General features: G+C 40.3%; 1 long non-coding RNA gene across 1 annotated transcript; it reads left to right on the forward strand.

The window, feature by feature from the left end:
* The first annotated feature begins 497 nt into the window (after positions 1 to 497).
* Positions 498 to 8,989, forward strand: LOC147598953 (uncharacterized). The gene is made up of 2 exons (XR_015260089.1): positions 498 to 581; positions 8,652 to 8,989. It is a non-coding gene; the product is annotated as an uncharacterized LOC147598953 (long non-coding RNA).
* Positions 8,990 to 12,095: the final 3,106 nt, after the last annotated feature.

The raw sequence follows: 12,095 nt of genomic DNA on the forward strand, positions 1-12,095 counted from the left end.
TTTAGCAGGTACTCCTGAAGGTACATGACAGCTAAATTACTTTCCAAAGAGTTTAGACCTGTACAGGGGTCACCTCCAATGTCAAGAGTCTTGTATTGCTGGGTTCATAAATCTGAAAGACAAAAAAAAAAAGGTTATTTTTTTGTTATATTAAAGATACTGGAGTCCATCAATGATGGGAAGGGCTAATAGAAAACAATGTGTAGTTTTTGAGCATTGTCACGTATAAAAATATCTGCTCAAGCTGAACCAAAAAGTTGATGAGATTTGGGCACACCTTGGGATTACTTAAATGCAGGTTTTCTGTCCACCAGCAAGTCTGCCCCCGCCTGGGGGGCATCTCTGCCCGGAGAGGAGCAAAGGCAACAGGGTCCGACCCGGCTGCTGCAATGCCAGCTTTGCGCCGGCGGAGGGCAGCCGCGGCCAGGGGAAAAAAAAAAACAAACCACAACTAAACACACATCAGGGACGAATTTGCAAGTCACGAAAAGGAGCGGCAGAAACCGGCACGGAAACAATCGGTCTCGGCAGTGACCCGTGTTCGGCTAGGGCAAGGCACAGAGTCCCCCGGAGAGAGGCAGGTCTCTTTATTATCTCTCTATCTATTCATCCATTCATCTGTCTATCCATCTATGTCTATTCATCTATCCATCTATTTATTTATCTAGTCACCTACCTACCCACGCATCCATTCATCTATTATCTATCCATCCGTCCATTATCTACTTGTCCATCCATTAGCACCCTTGTCCACAGGAGCTGGCTCCTGTTGTGCTGCATGGTGCACTGGGGAAAAGAGCGCACACCCAGATCCAGGGAAACAAGCTCAGATCGGGATTGTTCTTGGCTCAAAGTGGGAGGCTGGAGAGAAAGGGGAAATACGAGGTCACTGGTGGGGTGATGAGATTGTGAGGGGGGACCCGACACTCAGGACTGAGCTGGGTTTAGGAGGGGATATAGGTCATGGAGCAGCCACGGGGATCGTTTTGTCCCTTGGGGTCCCTAACGCTGGCTTTCTGTCCTTGCAGCAGATCAAAAATGAAATTGCAGTGGTATTGAGCAGTGTGCCAGTTCCCCCCAGCACTGGGACTACAGGGCAAGTGAGGACAGCAGCCAGCTTAAACCCTGAGAATCAGGGATTGTTGTAAGAGACATCAGAGCTGAATAATCTCTTAACTTCCTTCTCTGTCAGGTCTGAGAGCCTAATGCAGAAAATATTTATACAATTTTAAATAAGCTTAAAGAATTGTGTCCACATTCATTACTACATGGTTATTTTCTGTTTTAATCTTTACAGAAGATAAAGAAAGGGGATACAGACACCTCTGTAGAGAAAGACATCTGTCAGGAGTTCGTATTTATATTGTTCCTAACCACAAACCTCAATCTAAAGTGAAATTCACAGATTTGTACATGACTGATTTATTCATTTAAAATATCTTAAAGAAAACACATCTTAAAAAGTTTAAGCCAAGATTTTCAAATAAGATTAGTGATGTGCAGGCATTTGAAATCAAGAAGTATCAGCCAAGGCACAGTAAGCAAATCTGATTTTCGAGAAGCAAGCATACCATGCACTACTGTAAATCTCCCATTTACTTCCTTAAAGTACAAGCAAAATAGGTTTTGTCTCCTTTTTTTCTTCTTTTAAAAACCTTTTATGCAAAACAAATAAATAGAGAAAGCCTGTACTCCACAATGCTATTTAAATGCTGCTGAAGATCAGGGTTTTTTTTAATCTTAATTGGGCTGTATAGTTTAGTCCTCTAGACTTGCAAAAGCAAGTCTATTTAGGTAAAGATATTTTAATCATAAATGGGTAGTGTGTTCTGTATTGTGTTAGAGGAAATGAATTTGTATACTTCCAATTAGGCAAGTACATAAATATTTCTACTGTTGAAGAAAATTTCACGTATACAAAATGTGTGCCTTATTCAACTTCACTAACCATTGTGTGTGGTTAGGACTAGCCCTGAAGGCCAGAGTATGAGAGACTACTTAAAGTACGTGTTAAGTGGAAATTAAGGACAAATATCTTAAAATGTAATCCTGAAAGCCCAGCTCAGTGTCTCCTGAACTTGGAGATACACTGCTGAATAGCACTAACTCTTTAACTGCAGCGTTCTGTGAGCCCACTAAATTCTGCTTCTGCATGTGCAGACATGTTCTGATGTTACCAAGTGACTTGCTTTTTCCTGTAAGTGCCCAGGTGGGGTTCAGAAGTTTGTGATCCCGTATCTGTCTTCCAGAAGGGGTTAGGTTCACTTGGCATTTAAAGAGCAGACTTCGTGCAGAGCCTAAGCAAAATGCAGTGCTGCTATGCAAAGTACAGTGGTTTCTTTTAAAACTCTAAAATGGAGAAGACTCTAATACCATGCCATGTTTAAGATTCCGAAGTTAAACTCTGCTTAAAAGGGTTCAAACTCACCCCTGGATATCAGATAACAAGAACTTTGGCATCAGGCTGGAGTGATTCTTAGCCTTCCTCTGAAAACATACATTGTATTCATTAGCAGGTGGTAGTTAATAAATCAGTGTCTCTTTCCATCCTCATTTTATTTCTTTAATCTACCTCATTCTACTTCTTGATATATCAGTCAAGAAATAAATGCTCAAAAAACCCCACACTCAAATCTGGTAGAAAGTCACAGGTTACTCAGAGAGGTTAAGAACCAATACAGGCTGCCTGTGAGAATAAGCAGCATGTCCCTTAATTTAAACTTTTAAATCCCAAACCCAAGTTTAAACGTGTATCCTTTTGAACATACAGAAAAAAAACCCCAGCTTTGTGCCCAATTCACAATCATCTGCCATTCTGAGGGTAAATCTGAGGTATTGGATACAGTGACAGGAACAGACAAATATTCATTCCATTGTTGTTCAGTAGATGGAGTATGAGGTACTTTTATACAAAAATGCTAAACTAAAAGACTCCTAGCTATCCAGTCACTGTTTATCGACACTTCCCACTAAATGCACATAACAAAAAGACAACAGAAAAGCTATTTGGCAAAGCCTTTAAGCTGAATAGAATAAACATGTGCAGTGGTTGTTGCTTGGTACAAAACCTTAGCTTATTTATGCACATCTCATGAGCAAAACATCGTAAAAATCAAGACAGATATTGAACTGTGGGGAAATTGAGTTCCAGCCTCACTAGAATGTGGCAAAATTATCTTTCAAGGCAGTGTTGGCTAAAGGTGAAGTACAGCAACAACAACAACAAAAAAGGCAAATATGATAACAGACTTTTACATTACATAGCATTCAGATAAGCTGATTGTTGTTGCCTTCAGAGAACTGGAGATTTTTAACTTTCTTGCTTCTCCTTCTCACCTCATTGATGGCTTAAATGCTCTCCACTTTGGAACACTGAGACAGCTGACTGAAAATACAGCTTCCACAAGGAAATATCCAATGTGTTCCAGGATGTTTCAAAGCAGAAAACCAGTGAGGCCTAGTACCAACAATAAAAGGTGAATTAGAGTGGCAGGTATGTGATAGGACTGGAAAATTAATTTATTATTTTTCAAAACAGCAAAAAATAGACTTGTTTGTAGTTGAGGGGAAAAGTAAGGAATTCTGAGGAACATAAAATAATCACACAAATCTAATTAATACTGGCAGACTCTGTAAGGCATCTTCTGACTTACACACTGTCTTTAAGAACAGAAAATTATTTTAGGAAAAAGATACCAGATTCTGAAACATGTTACTCCTTTCTGCTATTACACAGAAGCCATCCATTTGTTGTCAAGTTTGTCAATAGTTTGAAATCTAGCTGCAACATTACCACAGTGCATATACTGCATATAGTATATGGGAGCGTGATACTGGACACAAATTTTAGTCGAAGGTACATGAGCTATCACAACCCCTTCACAAAGGCCAATACCAGTAAGTACAGTCTATTTAAAGAATCTCTGAATGCTTCCTTTGTGAATAAACTGTTAAGCTGACAGCAAATGATGAAATTGGAAAACTTTTTTCTCCCAAACTCTCAAAAAACTAAACAAAAAAAAAAGAATCAGCCCTAAGCTGGTTGTCGTACTTCAGCCCCGATCAGGACCAGACTACGCAGTCTGTCTCTTGCTCCCCCCACCCTCCGAGAGAATAGGAGGAGATGATATAAGAAAAACAGCTCAAGGTTTGAGATAAGGACGGGGAGAAATCCTTAGAGTTACCGTCACGGGCAAAACAGACTCGACTTGGGGAAAACTATTCATTTATTTCTAAAATTAGCAGGAGAATGAGACAGGGAACAAGATAACCTCCCCCCACCCCTCCCTCTTCCCGGGCTTAACATTATCTCTACTACCTTCCCCTCCCGAGCGGCACAGGGGGGGAAAAGGGAATGGGGGTCGCGGTCAGTTCATCACGCGTTGTTTTACGCCACTGTATCATCGTCAGGGGAAGAACTCCTCGCATTCCTCCTCTGCTCCAGTGTGGGGTCCCTCCCACGGGCCACAGTCCTTCGTGAAACTGCTCCGGCGTGGGTCATCTCTTCCACGGGTGCAGTCCCTTCAGAACAGCTGTCCCAGCGGGGCCTCCACGGGCCACAGCCTCCTTCAGGCCTCCACCTGCTCTGGCGTGGGGTCCTCCACAGGCTGCAGGTGGATCTCTGCCCCTCCGTGGACCTCCATGGGCTGCAGGGGGACAACCCTCTCCACCGTGGTCTTCACCACGAGTTGCAGAGGAATCTTGGCCAGGAGCCATGTTACTCCTCCCCCTCCTTCTTCACTGACCTTGGCGTCTGCAGCCGTTCCTCACAACAGGCTGGCAGACGTCTCTCAGGATCCTTTTTACATCTTATTCACTCCTCTCCACTTCTTGCAGCCAGGCCGGGCCGAGTTGGGCCCAGTCGGCTGCCCGGCAGGAGGCCAGAGGGTGAGGCCTGCAAGGCCCATGAGGCTCGCGCCTCCCCCTCTCTGCCCCCCACTCAGCTGCTTCACATCTTCTCCTCCTTTTTTTCCTGTTTTCCCCTACTTAAATACGTTATCGCAGAGGCGTTATCACGGGACATTCTGCTACCAATTGGCTTGGCCTTGGCCAGCAGCGGATCCGCCCTAGGCCCGGCCGAGTCCACTGAACAAAGGGGAGCGACTTCTAGCAGTTTCCTACAGAAGCTACCACCTTAGGCCCCCCCTCACTAACAAAACCAGAACACTGGTGTAACTACCAATATTCAAATTAAAAAGACTTGATATGAAAGGTCAAATGAATTTATATAAAAAAACAAAATACTGTTCTAACAAAAGCTCTTCATGCATCATTTGAAGTTTCACATCAAATGGGGGAGGATAGAGGGGGGAAGAAACCCTTCCTGTTTGCAGACTTTTGCACTTGCTTCTGAAATAAAAACGTGTGAGATTATATACAGTTAAGAATAAGATCAAATTTGGAAAGTGATTCTTCTGTCAGTTAATGAAACAGTGAAAGAAAGACACTGAGGACATTTCAGAGGACTGCCGGTACCAGTTTCTTGGCCCATGGGAACAAAATCCTAAGACTATTGTGGAGCTTTCTGAATTAATAATGTAAACTTCCCTAAATGTATTGATCTACATCTGCTATAACCAGAGCAGAAAATGTATTCATAAGACTTCTTTTACGTATTTTTACAGGAAAACTGTAAATAGCATTTTTTAAAATAAGGTAATAATTTCCTAAATTCTTAGGACCCATTAGCTTCATTTATCTTTTGTTTCTTGTTACTTTTGTCATCTGAATGAATTGAGAAGTTATGACAGAGCACAGGAAAACCTCTGAAAGAAAATTAAGGGAAACCACTGTGCGTTTCCATGCCACTCACTACCTTACCTATTCTTTGCTAGAAAATAAGTAAGAAATTCACAGATTTTGTTCGAGTGAGTCTTGTGGTCTTACATAATTACAATCTTCTGTTGCAGTGATATCGAGATATAACAATAGTGTCAACATACATTTGTTCTTGGAAAGTTTTGAGATTATGTAAATATTGGGATTATGATAAATAAGAAAGCCAATGAGCAGTTCACAGAGTTGTGGAATACTTGATATGACACACCAAGGCACTTTTTAATACAACAAAACACAATGTCATTCCTGCAGGAACAAAGAATTATATGCAGAGACCTGTCTCTGAACAGCTGTTCTGGTTTTATTTGGCGGGGGGGGGGGGGGCTACGGTGGCAGCTTCTGTAAGGAGCTGCTAGAAGTCGCTCCCCTTTGTCCAGTGGACTCAGTCAGGCCTAGGGTGGACCTGCTGCTGTCCAGGGCCGAGCCAATTGGTAGCAGAATGTTCCCTAATAATGCCTCTGCGATAAGGTATTTAAGAAGGAGGGGGGGAAGCAGTGAAGAAGCTGAGCCGGGGCAGAGAGAGGGACAGGCACGAGCCTTGTGGGCCTTGCAGGTCTCACCCTCTGGCCTCCCACCGGGCGGCCGACTGGGCCCGACTCGGCCAAGCCCAGCTACAAGAAGTGGAGAGGACATGTGAGGAGTATATAACACATATTACTAGATTTCTAAATAATCTAATCTTTTAATGAACACTTAGATTCCCTAGGAATTAAATTTTTAAACAATATAATGAAAAAAATTCAGCTTTTACTCTGCAGTTTTTAGTAAAGAGAACCAGAGATTTTCACAGAAGTTGCTGAAATAACAAAGATGAAACAAAGTTCAAACTCCATACCTCTGGAGACAAACACTGGTCTCTTTCCTTCTCATCAAGATGTATGGTAGCATCAGATGTTTCTTCCTGTGAGTCCATTTCCCACAGGATTCTATCAAATGACAGACTCATCTCTGTGGTGTCCCTCAGGGACTGCATACACATGTATTAAGTAGAATAAGTTGGTGTGGTTTATTTAAAAAATATTTTGTCATTTTGGAAATACTGCTTTTCAATTCCAATTGTCTTCTGAAGAGCAGACAACCTGCTGATCCCTTATCTATATTTGGTTCTGCTATTTTTTCCCCTTTGAGATCTGTGGAGCTAGCTCTGTTCTGTCTGGTCTGTATCACAAATATCAACAGAAGTGTTAATGAAGATGCATCTGCAGGGCCAGATGCTGGCCTTAGTAACAGCTGACCCAGCTACTTCCTTGACTGCCATTGTATATTCTGAAATGATGATCTTTCAGAAGATAAATATCAATGTGATGTGTTATGTATTATCTTTCCTACTGCACCTATCCATAAGATAGTGCAAACAGTCTGACTTCAATCAGATACAGCATTTCCTGGCAACAGAAAACATAATTTTTGCTTATATTAGGAACACATTTGATCTGTGTTCAGACAGTCAATATGGGATTCTTAAATCCTGCATTTCCGTCATTGCTTTTTAAAGTGAAACACGAGTTCAAACTGCCTTAACTGGAATAGGAAAGCCTTTGGTATGTCCTTTGTCACTACCTGCCCCATTGAGCAGTGGGCCCCCATTTTCCTTAGCCTTCTTTTCATTGTCATGTGTTCATAGGAGCCTTCTTGTTGCTGTGATATCCCTCACTGGTTCCCAGCTTCAGCCCCACTACCTTGACCTCAGCATGGTCAAGTCTCTACATTCCTTTTGAGGAGTCTGCCCCCACTTACACTGTGTAACTCCTTTTTGCATTTGAGCTCAGTCAGGAATTTAATACTTATTCATGCAGGTTTCCACCGTACCTGCTTGACTTCCCATGCATTGGAATGGAAGCTTCTTGTGTTTTGAGGAGGCTGTACTTGAAAATCAATGGTCTATCCTGGGTTCTTTGCCCTTAACTGCAGTAGTAAGTCAGGCAGAAGTTTCCAGGGAATGTAATCAGAATGTAGGTAAAACAGGCTGGGATGTAGAGTGATAATGAAACAGATTGACATTTGCTCCTTTGAAGGGTTATGCATTCACAAATACAGAAATACTACCAAAAGGAAACAGGAGGGAGGATTTAATGTTATCCATGCAAGCTGAAATATCCAAATTACCTCGGTTTCCTCAAGGACAGTGTTTACAACTCTGACTCCTACAAACCAGACAGAAAGGATTGTTCTACTTATAATGTCACAGTATGTATCCCTGTTTTATTCCTATTCTATAAGCTAAAGCACAGAGGTCTTTTTAGAAGAAAATAGGACATCTTCAGTCACCAGATATTACTCATTGTGTCCTTTGCTAATGACTGCATTGTTTCCCCAAAATATCATAGCTTTTTTGTTTGTTTGTTTCTGACACTGTCATTTCCCATGTCCTGATATTTGACTTTTACCTGTTGTGTCTGTTTTCTTAATGATAGCCAAGTTTGAGGAAAGTGCTAGAAAATATTTCATAGCAAAATACTAGGATGCCAATGAAACTGATGGAAAAGGATAAGTAATCTCTGTTTAAAAGAAAAAAAAAATCTTCTTCAGACAAAACTCTTCAAGACAAAACTGTTTATATTGGCTTTAATAAGTTACTAATAAAAAAACCTATTTTGATATTTCATATCTCTTAGTTACTTATCACCTCAGTACCTTGTCTCCTTAATTTTTCAGAACAACTGTGGCACATCAGCTTTTGGCCTTCTCTTTCTCTCCCTTACTCAGTCTCTTATTTATCAAAATACGAGGTACCCCAGCTATTAGCTTTGGCATTTATTTCAATGTGGCTCAGTGATTAACCTGGACAATATATGTATTTATTTTACAGGAAGGCCTGAAGGAGCAGATGAAGGAGAGCAGAAAACCTCTGCAACACTATCAGAGCAGAAAACCCCTTGCCCAACAATGTAGGGAGACTCCCAGGAGCAAATGGAAAAGGAGCTCTTGCTGGTTAATGATACTGTTATGTCTCCATTAGAATCAGCTATGACAGAAGCAGAAGGAAACCTGCCCATATATCAGATTAATCAAAGTGAAGATGCTTCAAATCCTCCAATTTGTTTGTAGCATCCTACAAGTTGTTCTGACACACAAAATTTTTCCTTGTAATTTGATTATGTGCCTTTTCACACATTCTATGTTAAAAAATAAGTGAATTTTAACCCGCAGACTCTAGCAAATGTCATGCTGCATTAAAGGAAGAGAGGCTAGCAGGGAGGTCATGCCACCAAGCAAATTCTGAGGGACAAGCCTGAGGTCCAGGCTATACATATTCTCTGCTGTAGTTGCAATGTAGTGATAAAGCACTGGGATATAGCAGCTCATGTCCTTTCTCAGCACTGAGAAGACCAAGTTCACTTTCTAGGACAAATCAGAAACGTTTCAAAGATTTTCTGTTTTCTGACAGCTGGTAGAAGTTTTCAAGGGACCTAAGCATAAGTTTTGGATTGGCAGACTGCAGCAGTGTCCTACTTTTAGTATTCCCTACTAGTGGTAACTGGAAGCTTAAATCACCTTTGCACTTTGTGGAGATTTCTCCATGGTAGTGGTTCGTCTTTGCTTACCACAGATCAGTAAAGCAGGCACTTCCCCAGTTTCTCCTTCAAACTCCAGGCCAGATTTCTTTATAGGTAATCTCCTAGAAGAATCTTTAACTAGTCATATGATTTTCTGACCACTAACAAAGAAAGAACGTTCTTAGGGTTGTAGCTTTTTGTTTGTTTGTTGTTTTTTTTTTTTACATGTATCATCTGTCACTAATACCACTGATGACAAGATAATATTGAACTGTTTGGACACCTGGACAGGAGAGGCAAAGCTCCATTTTTCACTTAAGGAGAAACTGAACAACAACAATCCATGAATATTTGTTAGTTTTGATTACTCTATCAAAAGGGATCTCCACAGAGGATGTCTGCCTCTATTATAATGTCATTTTTTCCCCTTCTAACAATACTTGATCTGTTCCCTCAGGAGGAATCTACTGTCTCCAGATACTAGCCACTCATATCAAAACCAATCACCTCTCTGCATTCTAGAGGCTCTTCAGGGTCTCTTACTCATTATGTTCTCCTCCAAGCCTAGACAGGATGTAGCTGACAGGTACTGCACTGGATTGTAGTGGGGAGTAGAGAAAGCTATGAACTTCATATGCTCACTGTATGCTTAATCTGCTTCTACATTCTCTCTCTCCTCATGCAAGAATATGGAAGGTCCTCAAGGAGTGTTTCTGGACATAGGAAAATCCCCAGTAATCAATAAGGGGAGTAGACAAGATCTGTAAGATGACAGCTCTTTTACCCAAACCTGATTTCCTAATGAGCTTCAGTCTAATATTCAGCAACCTTTCATGCTCCAAGATATCATGTACAGTTTTCTTACACCAGTCCCAGGTGTTGCTAGTGACACTTGGTAGTCTACAAGAATACCTCTCCATAGCAGCCATATTCCAAATCCTAGACTCTGTAAGTTCCTCTGTTCCTAAAAATTCTAGAGATCGATACAGTGACGGTACCATTATTCCAGTATGGCCTGAGAGAATCTAATAAGGAAATTCATTGTCTTTGGAGATGAAAAGTTCCAGAAGTAGTGAAAGAGCAAACAACAAATGTAGAAGGCCTTTGGACATGTACCTGGAAAAGAGGCAGAAACCATTTGAGAAATCTATAGAGTGGTTCACAAGAAGGATGTGAGACAAAACCAGCATCCCTCAGGAGATGCTTCCTTGCCTAAAGTTTTTGCAGTCATATTTATTGTGCTAAAAGGCACTTTGAGATGTGATAACACACAAATGAGGGAAAACATATCACTAAAGACAGACAAACCTCACATACTATTAGTTACTACTTGTAATTTCAACTGCTTGGCCAAATGGTCATATTTTGTTTGTACCCACTTAAGTCTATGTGGCCTTAGCCTCAGAATAGGCTTTCTGGGTAAATTCTTCTACCATAACATAGCTACCTCTGCTAATAATTACTGGTTTGTCCAGTCCAAAAGAAATGCAAATTCATAAGCTATTTATCATTGTAATACAAAATTAATACAATTTCTATTTTTAGTTTAGACAACACTCTTAGTTATCTTGTCAGGTCTGTAAATGTTGATTGTGTGAAGCACTTCTGAAATATCCTGAAATGAAAAGCAGTGTATCATCTGAGCTGTTACCTTACTTTTAGCTGGTGTAATCTAAGGTAAAAGGCAATGAACCCTACAAGTCAACTGTGTATTTTGGCAATTTTCTACATTATCGCTCACTGCTTTGTTAATATATTTCTTTATACAATCCACTGTAAACTAAAAAGACAAAAAGTTCAAATACAATCCTGCTTCTCTGTACTTTTAGTACGATGACCTTCCACTAACTTTCCTATTTCTAAACAGCAGACATAAAGCTTTTGTAATATTTTTAATTAACTGCAGTTTCTAGGTCCATGTGTAATTCAGACTTGTTTATATTCTCTGTTTCCACAATATCCGTTTTATAATAAACGGATGGCCACATCATGCAAGACAGCTCAAATGCAACATGTTCATAAACTTAGCCAGTCCAAAGAAGTATTATCAACTGATAAAAGGCTTGAAGGAAATTAAATGTGAAGAAAGTGCATTAAAAACTTATAGCTTCAGGAGAAATAGATGATGACGTGAGATATAAGCCTACAAAAATCAAAAGTGTGTCACCAATGAAGCAAGAAATAGCAGAGGCATGAGGTACAAAACTAAGCATGTGCACAAAATTACTTAGGGGAAGATGTAAACTGAATGCTAAGGAACTGTTGGGGTTTATTTACATATAGATACCTGCAAGTCCAAACGTAATCTCCATATAAAAGCACATTCTAAAATTGATTGTAGCAGAATTTTTTGGTGAATATTCTGGAGTAAAACCGACAAACAGAGACCATAAAAAAGAATGATTAGTATTCTTGACCTACTTGACCTTTTGCCTTCTGATATCTTTTCTCCAACTGCAAATTTTATTAGAAAAATATTAAGTTTACAGGGAAGTGTCTAAAATTGAAGAGGAAGTGCTGCAGTTACTGAAACAAATTAGCATTCATAATATCAAAACTCCAGGTTTAACCTCGGCTTTAAATTTATCCAGCTATACAAGGATAAGGATAGGTATGAGTAAAAAGTTTTACTTCTGCCTTATAGTTACACCTTTTATTATATGTATCGCTTGTTAAATAGTCATCATAATGCAAAGGAATTTTGTGTTTTCACCTTATTTTTATCATCAGTAAACATGTAATACTTTTGAACAAGTTTGG

The sequence above is a fragment of the Chlamydotis macqueenii genome, chromosome 14 (genome assembly GCF_036417535.1).
Source record: "Chlamydotis macqueenii isolate bChlMac1 chromosome 14, bChlMac1.mat, whole genome shotgun sequence".
NCBI lineage: Eukaryota > Metazoa > Chordata > Aves > Otidiformes > Otididae > Chlamydotis > Chlamydotis macqueenii.